Source organism: Phyllopteryx taeniolatus, unplaced genomic scaffold (genome assembly GCF_024500385.1).
Source record: "Phyllopteryx taeniolatus isolate TA_2022b unplaced genomic scaffold, UOR_Ptae_1.2 contig_28, whole genome shotgun sequence".
NCBI classification, from domain to species: Eukaryota; Metazoa; Chordata; class Actinopteri; order Syngnathiformes; family Syngnathidae; genus Phyllopteryx; species Phyllopteryx taeniolatus.
Window position 1 is genome coordinate 387,659 of NW_026903206.1, and position 19,592 is coordinate 407,250.

General features: G+C 42.5%; 1 protein-coding gene across 1 annotated transcript in view; it reads right to left on the bottom strand.

Moving 5' to 3' along the window:
• Window positions 1-19,592, bottom strand: part of alg14 (ALG14 UDP-N-acetylglucosaminyltransferase subunit) — a 94,441-nt gene that overhangs the window by 7,992 nt on the left and 66,857 nt on the right. The window lies entirely within an intron of this gene.

Consider the following 19,592-nt stretch of genomic DNA (forward strand, 5'->3'; position numbering starts at 1 on the left):
TTTAATTGAATACACTACAAAGACAAGATATTTAATGTTCACACTGATCAACTTTATTGTTTTTAGCAAATAATCATTAACTTAGAATTTTATGGCTGCAACACGTTCCAAAAAAGCTGGGACAGGGTCATGTTTACCACTGTGTTACATCACCTTTTCTTTTAAGAACATTCAATAAACGTTTGGGAACTGAGGACACTAATTGTTGAAGCTTTGTAGGTGGAATTCTTTCCCATTTTTGCTTGATGTACAGCTTCAGCTGTTCAACAGTCCGGGGTCTCCGTTGTCGTATTTTACGCTTCATAATGCACCACACATTTTCAGTGGGAGACAGGTCTGGACTGATGTGTAAGTTGGCCTTGCCATTGGCACTAACATAGCCCCATACCGTCACAGATGCTGGCTTTTGAACTTTGCGTCCATAACAGTCCGGATGGTTCTTTTCCTCTTTGGCCCGGAGGACACGACGTCCCTTTATTGCTCAGTGACTGTTTTTTGTCAATGTCTTTATGTCTCAAAAGTGTTCTCTGTCAATTGACTGTCTGTTGTCGTACTAGAGCGGCTCCAACTACCGTAGACAAATTCCTTGTGTGTTTTTTGGACATACTTTGCAAATAAAGATGATTCTGATTCTAAAATGTGGACTCGTCGGACCACAGAACACTTTTCCACTTTTCATCAGTCCATCTTAGATAAGCTCGGGCCCAGAGAAGCCGGCGGCGTTTCTGGGTGTTGTTGATAAATGGCTTTTGCTTTGCATAGTAGTTTCAAGTTCCACTTACAGATCTTGCGCCAAACTGAATTTACTGACATTGGTTTTCTGAAGTGTTCCTGAGCCCATGTGGTGATATCCTTTACACATTGATGTCGGTTTTTCATGTAGTGCCGCCTGAGGGATCGAAGGTCATGGGCATTCAATGTTGGTTTTCGGCCTTGCCGCTTACATGCAGTGATTTCTCCAGATTCTCTGAAACTTTTGATGATATTATGGACCGTAGGTGATGAAATCCCTAAATTCCTTGCAATTGTACGTTGAGGAACATTGTCCTTAAACTGTTCGACTATTTTCTCACGCAGTCATTCACAAAGACTTGAACCTCGCCCCATCTTTGCTTGTGAATGACTGAGCAATTCAGGGATGCTCCTTTTATACCCAATCATGGCACCACCTGTTCCCAATTAGCCTGTTCACCTGTGGGATGTTCTAAACGTGTTTGATGAGCATTCTTCAACTTTCTCAGTCTTTTTTGCCACCTGTTCCAGCATTTTTGGAACGTGTTGCAGCAATAAAATTCTAAGTTAATGATTATTTTCTAAAAACAATGAAGTTTATCAGTTTGAAGATTAAATATCTTGTCTTTGTAGTGTATTTAATTAAATATAGGTTGAACATGATTTGCAAATCATAGTATTCTGTTTTTATTTATGTTTAACACAACATCCCAACTTAATTGGAATTGGGGTTCTATTTTGTATGCAAGGAAATAGTCACACAGCAAATGATACAGTGTACTTGACATCGTTCAGAATCAGTCACCCCTGAATGATCTGATCTTTTCCTGGTTCTTTCTTACTTTATCTGGGTCACTCTACCCACAACAGTATGGGGATTTTTCATCTGTTACCTTGAGTGCAACTTCTAGTCAGGAGGTGTTGGATGCCTTGCTCAGCATATTTGCAACCTTTGATAATACAAAGTATGACGATAGTCTCTCAAGCGTGATAAAATATTGGTATAGCGAAGTTTAAAGCAGTGACAAAGATATAATAGGAAGCATTTTTTGTGTCTTATGATGCAATTGGTTTTATGTTTCTTTATAGTTTTATGCTTTTGCTTTATTCAGCATTTGTTTGGTTGCATTGAATGTGAATGAATGGGGCAGTTCTGAAAAGAACTAGTTAATGGTGAGAATATTGGCACTTATTCCGTAATTCTGGACTGTAATAATGTCTGCAGAACAAAATCCCCCCTAAATAGACTTAGTAAAAATCTTAGGCTCGTTTGAAATATGTGATTTTCAGCCAGATTTTGGCCCGTTCACATTTTGGACAAGTTAGCCTCTCACAGCCTGACACGTAAAGAGCAGGAGCTGATTACAATTCCTCATTGAACTTCTATGTATTTTGTGGTTTAATTTTGGCCTATATCGAAAGTATGGTGTGTGTTTTTTAGACAATGTATGAAAATAATGATAGTGAAACATGTTGGAAAGCTTGTTATATTAAAAAAATTGACCATTGAAATGCCACCTTGAAGAAAGAAGACAGCCATGTCATTCTACATAAATTCTTGCAGATTCATTTCCGCATACGTCAACTCAATTTTGTATTGATCGCACCACACATGCCTCTGAGATGTATCAATAGAGTTCCTATAGATCACAAACGCATTTCTGTACGTGGCAGTGTGACAGACACACACCTTGGCTACAGGCTGTCATAACGTTGGATGACAAGGGTATCTCCCGGCCAAAACCGTTGTCACTTAAATGGACACTGTAACATTTTTAGTTGTTTCCTGGCCAGAATCGATGTCTGCGTTTACATACTGTATGTGTTATCATTGGTTTCTCATGACCTCTACTAATAATCTGATACATTCTCATAAGCGAAGAACTTTATATTTATTTATACATAAGGGGTTTGAGTCAGTAGGGGGGCATCATGACAATCTGCCATCTTGAAACTGTTGCCAGCGTTCTCCTTGGCAAATCAGTCAACACTGCCTAAATTAATCTAAATACACACACAGATGCACGCACGCATGTACATACACACATAGGCGGCACGGTGGACGACTGGTTAGCACATCTGCCTCACAGTTCTGAGGACCTGGGTTCAAATCCGGCCTTGCCTGTGTGGAATTTGCATGTTCTCAGCGTGCCTGCAGTGCTTTTCTCCGGGTACTCCGGTTTTTTTCCACATCCCAAAAACATGCGTGGTAGGTTGATTGAAAACTCTAAATTGCCCGTAGGAGTGAATGTGTGTGAGAATGGTTGTTTGTTTATGTGTGCCCTGCGATTGGCTGGCAACCAGTCCAGGGTGACCCGGCCTTCTGCCCGAAGATAGCTGGGACAGGCTCCAGCACGCCCGCGTCCCTAGTGAGGATAAGCAGTATGGAAAATGAATGAATGAATAATATAAATGGCAGCACGATTGATGACTGGTTAGCACATCTGCCTCACACTTCTGAGGACCTGGGTTAAAATCCGGCCTCACCTGTGTAGGGCGTGCTGGAGCCTATACCAACTAATTCTGGGTGAGAGGCGTGGCCGTGCCCCCTCTTGCCCCTGCGTATAGCATGTGAAATACAGTGGACCCCCGCTATTCGTGGGGAATAGGCACTGAGCCGGACTGCGAATAGCGAAAATCCCAAATTCAATTGATGCCCATTATAATTGCATTGGAAAAAAATAAAAACATTTAAAAAAAATATATTGAATAAACAGAGACAAATGACCAATAAGTGTTTTTGGGTTTGGTCCCCTACCCCCCAAAAAAAGAAAAACTAAAATGATTTGTTTGTTTTAGTTTGGAAAAAAATGCAAAAGATTTGAAAGAAATCTGAACAAAAATTAACCAAGCAAGTATGCGGGGTTCCACTGTACTGCAGTGGCAAACTGATGATTGTATTTTCCACCCTCAGAAAATTGGTTGCTGCACAGTGTTTCAACTTGCCCAAGAATGTGAACATGTATTTTTGTATGTATTTGTTCATGTTGAGTTATTGGGAAATGGTTAGATTATCTGTCGCCACACTCGAACTTTACTGTATCACTGTTCATCTCATCTATGATTTTTGTGATTCTGTGCAAAACCTCAACCTTATTTTTTTTGAAAAAGCTCTGTGTAACATAACCAGCATTTCTAATGTCTTGGAAAATGAAGGGATTAAAGGCCTCCTCTATTCCCTCAGATGCCGTGAAGGAATCTAGTGAAATGCTTTTCCCCCTGTAGATTCCCCTGTTAGATTTCATTAAAAAATTATATAAAAATCCACTACCTGGTTATCGAGAACTCTTATCTATTTCCTGTAGCAACCTTCAGATTATGAGACATAGGGGTTTTTCCTCACTTTGTCCTGAAGTTTTACACAGCTAAAAAGAAACGTGGTGCTCGTTTACGAGATAACATAATTTGATTGTAACAGTTAAACTTAAATTCATGCTAAACCGGAGGTAACGCAGGCGTCGCTTCCGGCGTATTCTTTTCTCCTAAATTAATTACGTTTTTACCCAAACCAGTATACACTACATTATGTTTAAAAAAAACAACTTGACGTTCCCAAACGCCTGTCTCGAGGGACAGCAGCTGGACACGGCAGGAAAAAGACATCTCAAGAAAACAATCACGTAACATCTGATTAAACCGCTGGAGTGGTTTACCGTCTATTTTCCTGTGAAACAGAGTGATGATGAATGGATTTGCAACCCCTTTGGAGTCAAAATGAAAAGCGTTACGTTGCCCAACAACGAGGAGAGTCAGCGGGTGGAGCTGTCATGTGACCGAACACTGCAAACAAAATTCATTGAGGGAACCCTCACCCTGTTCAGGTGCGGAGCTGTGATGACTGAATATCCTTCCCTTGCCACTCGAGCAGTAAACACCCTCCTTCTCTTTAGCACTACATATTCATGTGAGTATGGCTTCTCCGCTCTGGTTAGGCTGAAGACCAAAAACAGAAACAGACTGGACTTGAGCAAGACCTCAGTATTGCCCTGTCAACTATAATCCCAGACTTGGAGACTCTTGTCAGGAGCAAAAAAAAATAATAATTTTCCCAGTAATTCTGCAAAACTGTGGTCAAGGTTCAGTATTATTCGGTATTGACCAACTGTTAAGGGTAAAGTTAATAGAATAAAGTTATTTTTTGCATTTTGTGTACTTGAATGTCACCTTGATGAATATTTGCTACATCCTTATTTCCTGTTTGTCCAATGTTACTAAAGTTAGCTTGTTTCAGTAGTGTCCTTTAGATTCACTTTTTGTTTTTTGATTAAAATTCAGCCATTTGAGTATTAAAGGGAATATGTTCCTTTCTACTATCGCTACTGTTTTATTTTCTCCTTAAACTTGAATTTCGTGTCTATTGGCACACTGCTATATTTTGTAATATGTCAGGTTCAAATTGCAAGTTGCGGCTTGTCTACACTCAAAAAAATGACTCATTGGATGAAAACAAATACATTTTAGGCAGGTTTTCCATCCATTTTATTTGTGTAACTCCAACTCAAACTTAGTAGTTCCGAGTAATGTGATATAATTGAGTCAGCCAAACCCATTTTCATCATATACAGCCAAAGTACATTAAGTGGCCTAAATTGATTCACATCAGTCCAACTCAAATTACTATAATTAGTCTAAAATTAATTATTTTAGGGTTTACCCCTCCCCACAATTTATTTCACACAACACAAAATCTGGTGAATGTGTTTTTACTGAAAACTCACAAAATAAAACTACATTCTTTGGAAATGCATTTTGAACTTTACATGCTTACATTTTTCAGCTTCTTTGTAGTTGTATAAAACACATTTGAGTCCAGTCACTCATATAGTAACGTAGGTTAGTGGATCTTGAGTTAACACATTTTAAGTGCTAGAAAAGCATCTCTGATGACAGTCTTGCACTGTGAGCACACACGGCAGAACAACAACACAAACACAGAAAAACAAATTAATTAAAATGCAACACACGGGGACAACAAACAGAAATCCATATACAAAATTACATACAGCAGTTTAAAGCAACGGTGTATCCGTTATTATGGTCCATAGACAGGTGCAGATTCTAAGACAGCTGTAGCCTTCAACATTTGACCTGAGATATATGACCATCTGGCCTAATCTTCTGATGCATACGTCAGTGTTGTTTCCTGAAGTCATGAAATCATGGTTTGAACAATATTCTAGCAAATTTGGGTTCAAACCATCATGTAATCAACCCATAGCATACACGCTATCCTGTTTTCCAGGTTTAGTCGCAACATTTGCCATATAAGCACAGTTGTGGTGTGAATTTCGGTCAACAGCAGAGGGCAATATTGCACAAAATGGCGGCCCCCTGAAATGGATGAAAATTTATTAATTTATCTATTTTATTCTTATTCTACAAACAGAATATTAATCAGAATACTGTTTTGTCTGTAGGGGACAAAAACAACTTGCCCCACCAAATTTTTTTATTTCATTCCTCTTTAAAATCACATGCAATTAATGGCAATTATCTTTTTTCCATTTACTTATAAAACATTTTATTGACCTGGAAATATCCGGCAGTACAACTAGTTTTCAGGAATGTACACTGTTGTGTATATTGTAATGTAATATTTTGTACAATTCTGTTTACACCCAGCTGGCACACTGGACGATTGGTTAGCACATCTGCCTGACAGTTCTGGGGACTGTGGTTAAAATCCCAGCCCCGCCTGTATGGAGTTTGCATGTTCTCCCCGTGCCTGGGTGGGTTTTCTCCGGGCACTCCGGTTTCCTCCCACATCCCAAAAACATGAGTGCTAGGTTGATTGAAGACTCTAAAATTGCCTGTAGGTGTGAATGTGAGTGCGAATGGTTGTTTGTTTCTATGTGCCCTGCGATTGGCTGGCAACCAGTCCAGAGTGTACCTGGCCTCCTGCCCGAAGATAGCTGGGATAGGCTCCAGGACTCCTGCGACCGTAGTGAGGATAAGCGGCTCAGAAAATGGATGGATGGATGTATAAGGCTGTTTTAATGTAACCATACACCACACCACATTGAACAGTTTGCTGTATATGTATTTTCTTTTATTCTTTGTTGACATTTTTTTTTGAAATAATCAAATAAATACTGAAATAATTATATGCATGACACAGTGTATTTTATTATGTATTTATTTGTTTAATTTTGGCACTCTAGCTTGGTCCTCATAGCAGCCATCCCGGCATTGCAAATGAGAACCTGTTCTTAAGTGCCTTACCTGGGTAAATAAAGGTAAAATGTAAATACATAACATATGAGAGATGGAGCAAGCAGATGTCAATTCAAAGTACAGTATTGAGCGTCATATCAACGTCCATATAAGGTTGCGGTTTGACATGCAGATGCAACCTATTACGGAGGTAATTTATAGTAGACGAACAGATATGGCCTTTGACTGACTGATGTGATACGGACATGATCTGGCAGTCCACTGGACGTCGAATTTTTACAGGGTTGCCACCCCAGTTGCCACCCCTACTGTCGGCAATGACTATAATATAATAATAAATCAAGAATAAATTAGTAAATTCAAAATTTGACTGTAAATGTTTGTCAAGGTTTCATGTGGACTCATGGTCAACTGCCGTTAAAAAAAGATCATGTGCGCCGTCAAGTTTCTTTTCTCCCATAGGGCGCTGTCACAGACTGTGACGAGTAAAAGTGAGTGTAAACAAACGACCAATCAAACCTTTTATTTACCGGAAGAGAATTGCTGGGGAAGACGCAGCGTGCAGCTTGATTGAAAGTTCGGAAGTTTACTCAGAGAAGAGAGTCTGAATGGATGGACCAGTACGTTTCTATCCATCCATCCTCTGAGCCGCTTATCCTCACAAGGGTCATGGGAGTGCTGGAGCCTATCTCAGCTATCATTGGGCAGGAGGAGGGGTACACCCTGAACTGGTTGCCAGCCAATCGCAGGGCACATATAAACAAACAACCATTCACACTCACATTCACACCTACGGGCAATTTAGAGTCTTCAATCAACTTTGAACCCCGGTCCTCAGAACTGTGAGGCAGACGCTCTAACCAGTCGTCCACCGTGCCGCCAGTACGTTTCTATTCTTCTGAAAACCATTGGGAGATGTGGCTTTGTCACCATGACCGTGGCTTCAAAGAAAGCGGGAACTTGGATCGAGAGTAGAACTTACATGACAACCGAACTGAGAGCCCAGTACAGACAGCACAGTTACATGACTGACAAGCCAACAAAGCGCAAATGAATGTTCGCCCCGGATAGGGTGGATTTTGGGACAACATAAACGAGCAACGTTTCAATCGTAAAGGAATGTGTCAATGCAGCTACCAAGACGTTACTCGAATTGGCAGCGCCAGCCAGCGTCGTTCAGCTCCATTCACTCCGCTGACCGGCACAGTGCTGCATTCACTTCCCCAAGGTGCCTTGGAAATCCTCCTACTGTATCACCCCACAGAACAACAACACAGGTCATTTCAGTACATTTTGCTATCCAATGTGAAAAACACTACTGACTTTTAAAAATAACCTAATTTCGTGTTTGTAATGAAGACAGAATTCAGGTCCAAAAACTTTATAGATCTCCAGCAAAAACAAAATAAAAATACAATGTTTTACAATTAATGAACATCAATAACAGCAAAATCAGCACCCGATTCCTCTTGACAGCGTGCAGGAGGGAAAAAAAATATAGTGAGCACATCACTTTCAATATCTCATGTCATCGTTTAAGTTCCAACATTTAAAACACGTCAAACTCATGTCCGGCGCTATTGTTTGGTGTTGACGCATAGATTATTATATATTTTTTTGGAGTCAAATGAAACGCACGTTAAACTATTATTAAAGTCAATACCCAGTCGGGAACCGCTTACATAATTAAATAATTATCACAAAACAAAGGTGGAGAGTAAAACATATACACACACCAATTTATATTCTGTAGTACTATTCCTTGAAAATCACAGCCAACTGGTCGAATGTGTCTCCACTGCGCTAGACTCCAGTGGCGGTGTGCTTTCCACCACTGCATTGGACGCTTTGGATTGCACTTGGTGATGTATGGCTTGGATGCAGCTGCTCGACCATGGAAACCTCTTCCATGAAGCTCTCTGCCCACTGTTCTTGAGCTAATCTGAAGGCCAAATGAAGTTTGGAGGTTTGTAGTGACTGACTCGGCAGAATGTTGCTGCTGACCCCACTTCGTGGCTGAATTGATGTCATTCCTAAATGCTTCCACATTCTTATAATTCACGCTGGAATTCACTGAGCTCCTGAGAACGACCCACTCTTTCACAAATGTTTGGAAAGACAGTCTGCATGCCTAGGTGCTTGATTTTATAAATATGTAGTCATGGAAGTGATTGGAACACCTGATTCCAATTATTTGGACGGTTGAGCCAATACCTTTGGCAATATAGTGGATGTTTGACTTCTTCACACTATGCGCCTTAGCATCTGCTGACTCCAACGCCGTCAGTTTAAGTGGCCTACCACTTTGTGGCTGAATTGATGTCATTCCCAAATGCTTCCACATTCTTATAATACAGCTAATAGCTGACTGTAAACCACTGTATTTCTGTGTTTTGGGGAATACATTTATTCATGTTCATGTATTGTTGTTCTTTAGTATGATCAAAATAGTTAAATTTCTGATACAAGCAGATATTGTTTTTTTTCATGGCAAACAAAACATTGTACAGTATTTGCAAAACCAGTGAAAAGGAAATGTGCCATTTTAATACTTGACAGGTTGGCTATGCAGTGACAATGTGGGTGACTGGTGAGCAGATCTGCCTGACGGTTAAGAGTTCGTGGGTTCAAATCTTTCTGTGCGGCAGGGACTGTAAGTAGTTGACAATCCGCCTCCCATTCATATTCAATGGTCGTGCTAAACCACTACCGATGCAATATTTTTTAACTGCTACGTCCGATTGTGGCACTGCAAACACGTTTCGGACAGGAAGCAGGAAATTTGGAATAGCCCTAAACCATTACCGTTCACTTACATTGCGACGGCACGTCTTGCAAGCTGTGCAGCAATCGTTGGAGTTTTCGACTCAAATATCTACATTTCAAGCGATTTCACGGTAAGATTTGTCATAAATCCTGATTGTTTTTAAAGTTTTTGCAATTACATCGTGCATGAGCTATTTTAAACGCGGAAACTTTGATGCAATCAGGTAATTCCTTTACAAAGCGATTTGAATGAAAATCTTGCACATTTAATTGTAATTGTGTGCTTAAATGCTCATATTTTAGTAGTGTTTCCTGTTCTTTTGTTTATAAGGAGTCAATGGTTAGGCCAAGAAATGGTTTCTATTTTGGATTCAAGCAAATAGTCACACAGTAAATGATGTGCAAATGATGTGCCGCACAGTGTACTTGACATCGTTCAGAAACAGTCTCCCCGGAATGAACTGATCTTTTCCTGGTTCTTTCTTACTTTATCTGGGTCACTCTCCCCACAACAGTATGGAGATTTTCCCTGTTACCTTGAGTGCAACTTCCAGTCAGCAGGTGTTGAATGCCTTGCTCAACATATTTGCAACCTTTGATAATACAAAGTATGATGATAGTCTCTCAAGCATGATAAAATATTGGTATAGCAAAGTTTAAAGCAGTGACATAGATATAATAGCTGGCATTTTTTGTCTTATGATGCAATTGGTTTATAGTTTTATGCTTTTGCTTTATTCAGCATTTGTTTGGTTGCATTGAATGTGAATGAATGGGGCAGTGCTGAAAAGAACTAGTTAATGGTGAGAAGATTGCCACTTATTCCGTAATTCTGGATTTACAAATAATGTCTGCAGAACAAAATTCCCCCCAAATAGACTTAGTAAAAATCTTAGGCTCGTTTGAAATATCTGATTTTCAGCCAGATTTTGGCCTGCTCACATTTTGGACAAGTTAGCCTCTCACAGCCTGACACGTGAAGAGCAGGAGCTGATTACAATACCTCATTGAACTTCTATGTATTTTGTGGTGTAATTTTGGCCTATATCGAAAGTATGGTGTGTGTTTTTTAGACAATAATGTATGAAAATAGTGATAGTGAAACATGTTGGAAAGCTTGTTATATTAAAAAAATTGACCATTGAAATGCCACCTTGAAGAAAGAAGACAGCCATATCATCCCACATGAATTCTTGCAGATTCATGTGGGATGATTTTGTGTTGATCGCACCACACATGCCTTTTAGATGTATCAGTAGAGTTCCTTTTGATCAGAAACGTATTTCTGTAGGTGGCGTGTGACAGACGCAGACCTTGGCTGCAGGCTGTCATAACGTTGGATGACGAGGGTATGTCCCGGCCAAAACCGTTGTCACTTAAATGGACACTGTAACATTTTTAGTTGTTTCCTGGCCAGAATCGATGTCTGCGTTTACATACTGTATGTTATCATTGGTTTCTCATGACCTCTACTAATAATCTGATACATTCTCATAAGCGAAGAACTTTAGATATATTTATACATAAGGGGTTTGGCCCAGTAGGGGAGCACCATGACAATCTACCATCTTGAAACTGTTGCCAGCGTTCTCCTTGGCAAGTCAGTCAACACTGCCTAAATTAATCTAAATACACAGACGCACACACACGCGTGCGTGCACGGAGAACATGCAGGGAGAACATGCAAACTCCACAGAGGCGAGGCCGAATTTGAACCCCGGTCCTCAGAACTGTGAGGCAGATGTGCTAACGAGTCGCCCACCATGCCGCCATTTATAGTATTCATTCATTCATTTTCCATACTGCTTATCCTCACTAGGGTTACGGGGGAGCTGGAGCCTGTCCCAGCTGACTCTGGGCGAGAGGCGGGGTCCACGCCCATTATAATTGCATTGGGAAAAAAATAAAACCTTTTTTTTTTTTTTTTTTTAAATATTGAATAAGCAGGAATAAATGACCAATAAGTGTTTTGGGCTTTGGTTCCCCCCCCCCCACCAAAAAAAGAAAAAACTAAAATGATTTCTTTTTTTTATTTGGAAAACATTCCAAAAGAATAAATAAAAAAATCGGAACAATTGCGGGGTTCCACTGTAAGCAAAAAAAAAAAGCACATTTATTTATACAGCGCATTTCATACACAAGGTAACTCAATGTGCTTTACATTATTAATAGCATTTAAAAACAAAGAATAAAAACATCTTAAAAACATTTAAAACAAAGAGAAAAAAATAAAATAAAATAAAACAAAAATACAATTAAAACAGCATAAAGTGCAAGAAATGTCATTTAAAAGTGGAAATGCTTGAAAAAGCATGGGGGGGGGGGGGGGGGGGGAAAGAAGAGTTTTTAACCTGTTAAACTGTTGTATTTTCCACCCTCAGAAACTTGGTTGCTGCACAGTTTCAACTTGCCCAAGAATGTCAACATGTATTTTTGTCGGTCGGCATGTTATTGGGAAATGGTTGGATTACCTGTTGCCACACACGAACGTTACTGTATCACTGTTCCTCTTATCTTGATATGATTTTTATGATTCTGTGCAAAACCTCAACCTTAATTTTTTTGATAAAGCTCTGTGTATCATAACCAGCATTTCTAATGTCTTGGAAAATGAAGGGATCAAAGGCCTCCTCTATTTCCTCAGATGCCATGAAGGAATCTAATGAAACATGCACCAACGTGCACAGCAAAAACAATGCTCCCACTGGCCCAAGCAGAAAAGAAAAAAATCAGATTAAATCTGCCAGGACACACGAACTGGATTATTCCACTCACCACCATGATGCTCATGACAACTTCAGAGATCGTGGGCATGTCAGGGAGTGGCCAAGAGTGGCATTGGCCGGGGAGAGGCACGTATACCATGGCGACATCACTGCTGGCTTTCAAACAAATATGGTACGGCGTTTTTTACTAAAACCCGGCTATCCTTGACAGTACAATAAATATGATCCTTGCTGAAATGTCTGCTCAGTACCTTTGTGTGCCAAGTAACAGAAAAACAAATCCTTGTCTTTAGATAAACGGTGGAAGCTAAATTTGCTATCATAGCAACTCACTACGGTTCAAAGTGGCACACAGAAATTTTTATTTGAGCCACCACCCTGCTTAAAAATCCAGCACCAACCAGCATGGATGTTTTGCTGGTCTAAGCTGGTTAATGCTGGTTTGTGCTGGTCTGATGCTGGTGTTGCTAGTGGACCAGCATTGCGCTGGTCAAGCTGGTTGACCAGCATAGGATTTTAGTAGACCAGCATGTAATGTTGGTTGACCAGCATGGAATGCTGGTGAACTAGCATCCCATGCTGGTGGACCAGCATGCTATGTTGCTGGTCCAGCATGGAATGCTGGTGGACTAGCATCCTGTGCTGGTGTATCAGCACAGGAGGTTGGTGGAACAGCACAGGATGTATAGTAGAAAACAACGGCATGCTGGTAAAGCTGATTTACCAGCACAGTTGTTCCCATGTTGGTCAATTAATTAGGCCATCTTAATGTTTTTTTTTTTGGTCTTCAATCTTTACCATAAGAGCACACCTCACAGGTACAGGTGCTCCCCAGGGGCAGAAGGGGGACGTTCAAGACCACAGATATTGACACAGCAGGTTCGAGAAATTAAGACAGGTCATCAACCATGACATTTGTACATTGCTCTTCATGTAAAAAAACAGCCTCAGTCTCGGTAGTTACAGTAGGAATACCTTATTGGCTTATTGCTACATTAACACTATTTAGGAGAAAATCTAACCCACATCATCTTACGTTTATTTATTTTACACAACATACCATGGGTCAAATCTCATGACGTCTTCCTCTTCATATCCTGACACTGGCTGTACCCTGCTGTCCCTCATACCAACATAGTCAGACCCTCATATCATTTTACCAGACGTTACATGCAAGACATGGCAGTGGTAGCCATATTGGTCATACCCACGAACCGCCCAACAGGAGTTTGTTAGCTTTTTTAGTTTGTTAACAGTCTTTTCATACTTATGTGGATGATCCGTCTTATGACTAACGTATCTTTTCATCTTACTACCTCATTCTGTCCATCAGCCATTGTACCCGCATACTGTATTACTGCTCCTGTAGCCTTGCTCTTCCACTCATTGAGTTGATTTTTTTATTTTAACTTGGAAAATTTTATGTATTCATGGGTAGCAAATGTAGTCCTTCAATTATCATCTCGATGTCATACCCATGTCTGACAATTTGCCTGATTGTACAAGTATATGATTTAATACAGTAAGTAGGACTAATTAGACAACTTGACATACATGTGTAAGACAAAGATTACAGGACTACATTTGTACTTGGACACCATTTTTTGCTTCCTACCTGCAGTGTCCACCTGTAACCACCATGAAAATGTGAGTATAATCAAGCAATTAAGGCATGGATGTTGATAAAACTTTATTTTTCAACATGTCCTGTACACAATACACACAAGGATCATTAGTCTCTTTCATGTACATTTGGGAAATCACAAATAAACATCTGATCACCAATTTTCAAAATGATACATTTCTCCTTCAACCTCGCAACAGAAACCAGACAATCTGGCGAGTCAACACTTTCACTCACAAGTATCACATGTGGCACAAAATCATTACCTTAGGACAATGGGAAGGATGGTTGTGTATGAAGATTTTTCAAAATCAAAGCAATTTCTGTACCCCTTTCTGAGGTGAAGGTCATAATACACTCAATTCTTCCACGACTCCCACTAGCTTTGGCACGCAGGGCCGGTGGGGTGCCCTGTGCATGTCACACGGCTTGACATTAGTACTCTTGGATTTGTTAATAAGTCCATAGACCATAGATGGCTGTGGTTAATGGAAATTATATAGGAATTAGCCTATATTAAAAAAAAAAAAGAAGACGGCCTGTCATGGGTGTGTGTTCCGGTTGTTGTTTCCCCCTGTCTCGTACACACCTGCTCCTGGGACCATCTTCACCACCTGTGCCTCGTTCACCCTAATTACCCCTTGCATTTAACCTCATGTCTCATTCTTTCTAGTCACCAGTTCGTTGTACCTTGTCGTCGCGTTCCAGCATTCCTTGTTTCCACGTCACAGACTCACAGTAAGACTAAACCGTGTTCCAATTATCAACCTCGTCTTTTTGCCTCACGTTTTTGGATAATGTTGCCTTTTTGGGATTGCCTGCCTGTGTACTGACCTCTCTTAAACCTCTCTTTTTGAAACTGTCCATTGGTTTTGGAGTCGTCCATTTGTGGGTCCTATCCTCTGTTCCATTCATGACAAGGCCAGGTCGGCCTGCATGGATCGGCCTTTTGGGAGTTCAACATTTAACAAAGTTATGGTCTTAGATCATTTATCTTGTTTCATAGTAGGTGTTAGATCCATCCATCCATCCATTTTCTGAGCCGCTTATCCTCACAAGGGTTGTGGGGGTGCTGGAGCCTATCCCAGATATCATCGGGCAGGAGGCGGGGTACACCCTGGACTGGTTGCCAGCCAATCGCAGGGCACATAGAAACACAACCATTGGCACTCACATTCACACCTACGGGCAATTCAAAGTCTTCAATTAACCTACCATTGTCATGTGTGTGTGTGTGTGTGTTCCGGGTTTTGTCTTCCCCCCCTGTTTCACACACACCTGCTCCTGTGAGCATCTTCACCACCTGTGCCTCGTTCACCCTAATTACCCCTTGTATTTAACCTCGTGTCTCATTCCCTCTCGTTGCCAGTTCGTTGTACCTTGTCGTCGCGTTCCAGCATTCCTTGTTTCCACGTCACAGACTCACAGTAAGATTTGACCCTGTTCCGATTATCGACCTTGCCTCTTTGCCTCATGTTTTTGGATACTGTTGCCTCTTTTGGATTGCCTGCCTGTGTACCGACCTATGCCCGTCTATTAAACCTCTCTTTTTGGAAACTGTCCATCTGTTTTGGAGTCGTGCATTTTTGGGTCCTATCCGCTGTTCCGTTCATGACAGAACGAACTGGCCATAACATGGACCCAGCAGACTCAGACCCGGTGCGCAAAGCCCTTCAAGCACAGGGTCAACGCCTCATGAAGCAGGATGAGCAGATTGCTGCCCTCCACCTTCATCTAGAGGGACTGTCAAGTTATCAGGACAATATGATGAGACAGGTGGCCTCGCAGTTTGAACTTCTTATGAAATTTTTTCAAGAGAAGGAACCACCAGTTGGCACCACACCCAGTACCGCCACGGTACTTCCATGTGAAGTAGTCACCATGCAGCCACCTCCGCTGCTGTCTGCCCACAGCTCTCTCGACCGGAGAGGTTCTCTGGAAATTCTGGGAACATTAAGCCGTTCATCACGCAGTGCGAACTCCACTTTGAGCTGCAGGCAGCTGCATTCCCCACCGAGCGGTCAAAAATCGCATTCGTCATTTCCCACCTGACTGGTCGTGCGGAGGCGTGGGCTACTGCTGAATGGAGCCGCAATTCCGCCGCGTGTCATTCATGGGCTTTTTTCGTAAAGACTATGGAGCAAATTTTTCAATTTTCCACTCCTGATCGTGAGGCAGCTCGCTCCCTTGTCACCTTACAACAAGGCAAGCGCCGGGTGTCAGATTACGCGATTGAGTTTCGCATTCTAGCAGCTGAGAGTCATTGGAATAATCGGGCGCTACTCGATGCCTTTTTTCAAGGACTATCCCCCGCCGTCAAGGATCATTTAGTCCCGCTAGACCTGCCAACCGACTTGGACGCTCTCATTGCTCTCGCCGTAAAGATCGACAAGAGGCTTTTGGATCGCGAGCTAGATGGAGATCGGCGGAGGGCTGCGTCAACGCGCACTTGGAGGACGAGCCTCGGTGACCAGCCAAACCAAGGCAGATCCCCTGGTTCCAGTCTCAACCCACTGGCTAGTGTCCCCACGGAGGAACCCATCCAACTGGGCAGGTTCCGTCTCTCCCCTGAGGAACGTCAACGCCGGCTGAGGGAAGGGCGGTGCTTCTACTGCGGTCAGTTGGGTCATTCCGTGAGCAACTGTCATGTCAAAGTTGCCGGTGCCGGTAGCCAGGGCACGGGAGAGGTGAGTCTGAATTTCATTAAGGAAGACCCTACACTGGTTCTTCCTAAAGTGACACTATGCTCTCCGGATCAAGAAATTCATACGCCTGTATTAATTGACTCTGGTTCTGATGCAAACTTACTCAACTCCATCCTGGTTAGACGTATGCACCTTAGAACCTTTGGAATAAAACGCCACCGCAACACCTATGCTGCAGACGGTAGTTTTATGGGCAAGATCACTCACCGCACCCAAACACTCACATTGACATTCCCTGATTCTCACTCGGAACGTATTAGTTTTCATGTTTTTGACGCCATGAATCATGACGTTATCTTAGGGAACCCATGGCTGAAATTACATAACCCCCACATTGACTGGTCCTCTGGGCAGGTTATGTCATGGGGCAGCAATTGCGCCCGGAACTGTTTCAAGCCGCCACGTGATGTTCAGGGTCATGTTTCTAAGGACACTCCACAGACCCCATCTGGGGATCCTGATTTATCTCAAGTGCCCATCTGTTATCAGGATATTAAAGATGTTTTTTCCAAGTCCAAGGCCAAATCCCTTCCACCCCACAGACCTGACTTGCTGCCTGGAACCACACCCCCACGAGGGAGGTTGTTCTCTCTTTCAGGGCCGGAACACAAGGCCATGAAGGAGTACGTAGAAGAATCACTGGCAGCCGGGATCATTCGCCCATCTTCATCCCCTGCGGGAGCAGGATTTTTCTTCGTGGACAAGAAAGACAAGACCCTGCGACCCTGTATCGATTACCGGGGTCTCAACGAGATCACGGTAAAAAACAGGTACCCTCTTCCTCTCATCTCCACCGCCTTTGAGTTCCTGGAGGGAGCCAAGATTTTCACCAAACTGGACTTAAGAAATGCATATCATCTAGTCAGGATAAGGGAGGGGGATGAATGGAAAACAGCATTCAACACACCAACGGGACATTATGAGTATTTGGTAATGCCTTTTGGGCTTACTAACGCTCCAGCTGTTTTCCAGAACCTTGTCAACAATGTCCTGCGTGACATGTTGAATGTTTATGTTTTTGTTTATCTAGATGATATTTTGATATTCTCCCCGGATGAGGAGACTCACATTATTCATGTCCGCTCTGTTTTGCAGCAGTTACTGCAGAATCAACTCTATGTCAAGGCTGAGAAATGTGAGTTCCACAAGGCGTCCGTTTCTTTTCTGGGTTTCGTCCTGGCTCAAGGTGAAGTCAAGATGGACCCTTGCAAAGTCGATGCAGTTATTAATTGGCGTACTCCCACGTCACGCAAAGAAGTACAAAGGTTCTTAGGGTTCGCAAACTTCTACAGGAAATTCATTAGAAATTTCAGTTCAATAGCCTCTCCTTTGCATGATCTTACCTCGCCACACCAACCTTTTGTATGGAACCCGCTTTGTCAGGCAGCTTTTCAAAAACTTCAGTCGAGCTTTACCTCCGCTCCCATCCTTACTTTGCCAGATCTCAAACACCAGTTTGTGGTGGAAGTCGATGCGTCTGATGCCGGAATAGGAGCAGTGCTCTCCCAGAAATCTCTCAAGGATGGTAAGTTACATCCTTGTGCTTTCCTCTCCAAAAAATTGACCCCAGCTGAGAGAAATTATGACATTGGTGACCGTGAACTGTTGGCAGTCAAGGTGACTTTGATGGAGTGGAGGCACTGGCTAGAGGGGGCACAGACTCCATTTTTAGTATGGACAGATCACAAGAACCTTGAATATATCAAGACTGCTAAAAGATTAAATGCGAGGCAGGCTAGATGGGCTCTGTTCTTCACTAGATTTAACTTTACGTTATCCTACCGACCGGGTTCTAAAAATGGTAAGCCAGATGCTTTGTCACGCATTTTCTCCTAAGAGAATTCTTTGTCCGACCCTAAGACTATCTTGCCTAAATCATGTTTCATTTCCGCGTTTGTGTGGGACATCGAAAATGCGGTCAAAGGGGCTCTGAAAGACACTCTTAGCCCTGAAGATTGCCCTGAGAACAGGCTTTATGTGGTTCCGACCTTAAGGGGAAGAGTCATCCACTGGGCTCACACGAACCGAACTGTATGTCACCCAGGCATTGCCAAGATGCAATCACTGGTCGAACAGCGCTTTTGGTGGCCTAATGTTAGGAGGGATGTTATCGATTACGTCAATGCTTGCCAGGTATGTGCTGCTAACAAGCCCTCTCATCAACGTCCTTCTGGGGAGTTGCGACCCCTGCCAATACCACAATGTCCTTGGTCAGACATTTCCGTAGACTTTGTGACAGGATTACCGGCCTCTAAAGGCAATACCACCATTCTTACAGTTGTTGACAGGTTCTCTAAGATGGCGCACTTCATTGCACTTCCAAAACTCCCCTCTGCTAAGGACACTGCCGAGCTCATGATTAATCAGGTTTTTAAGTTCCATGGTTTCCCAAAGAATGTGGTGTCTGATAGGGGTCCCCAATTCATTTCACAATTTTGGAAGGAGTTTTGCAATCTCATAGGTGCTACTGTCAGTCTGTCATCTGGGTTTCATCCTGAAACCAACGGCCAAACCGAGAGGCTGAACCAGGACCTGGAGACGGGGCTCCGATGTCTCGCTTCACAGGAGCCGTGATCCTGGTCTCAGAAACTGGTTTGGGTCAAATTCTCCCACAATTCCCTCCCCTCTGCATCCACTGGTCTATCGCCTTTTCACGTTGTGCATGGTTACCAACCATCTCTGTTTCCTGCCATAGCCCCAGAATCCACAGTTCCAGCGGTATTAACCTTGGTGCAGGAGGACCTGGGAGCAAGCCCGCCAGATGCTGCTGCGCTAGGGAAGGTCCTACAAGATCGCTGCTGACCGTCGGAGGACACCGGCCCCGAACTACAAAGTGGGTCAGCGAGTTTGGCTCTCGACCAAGCA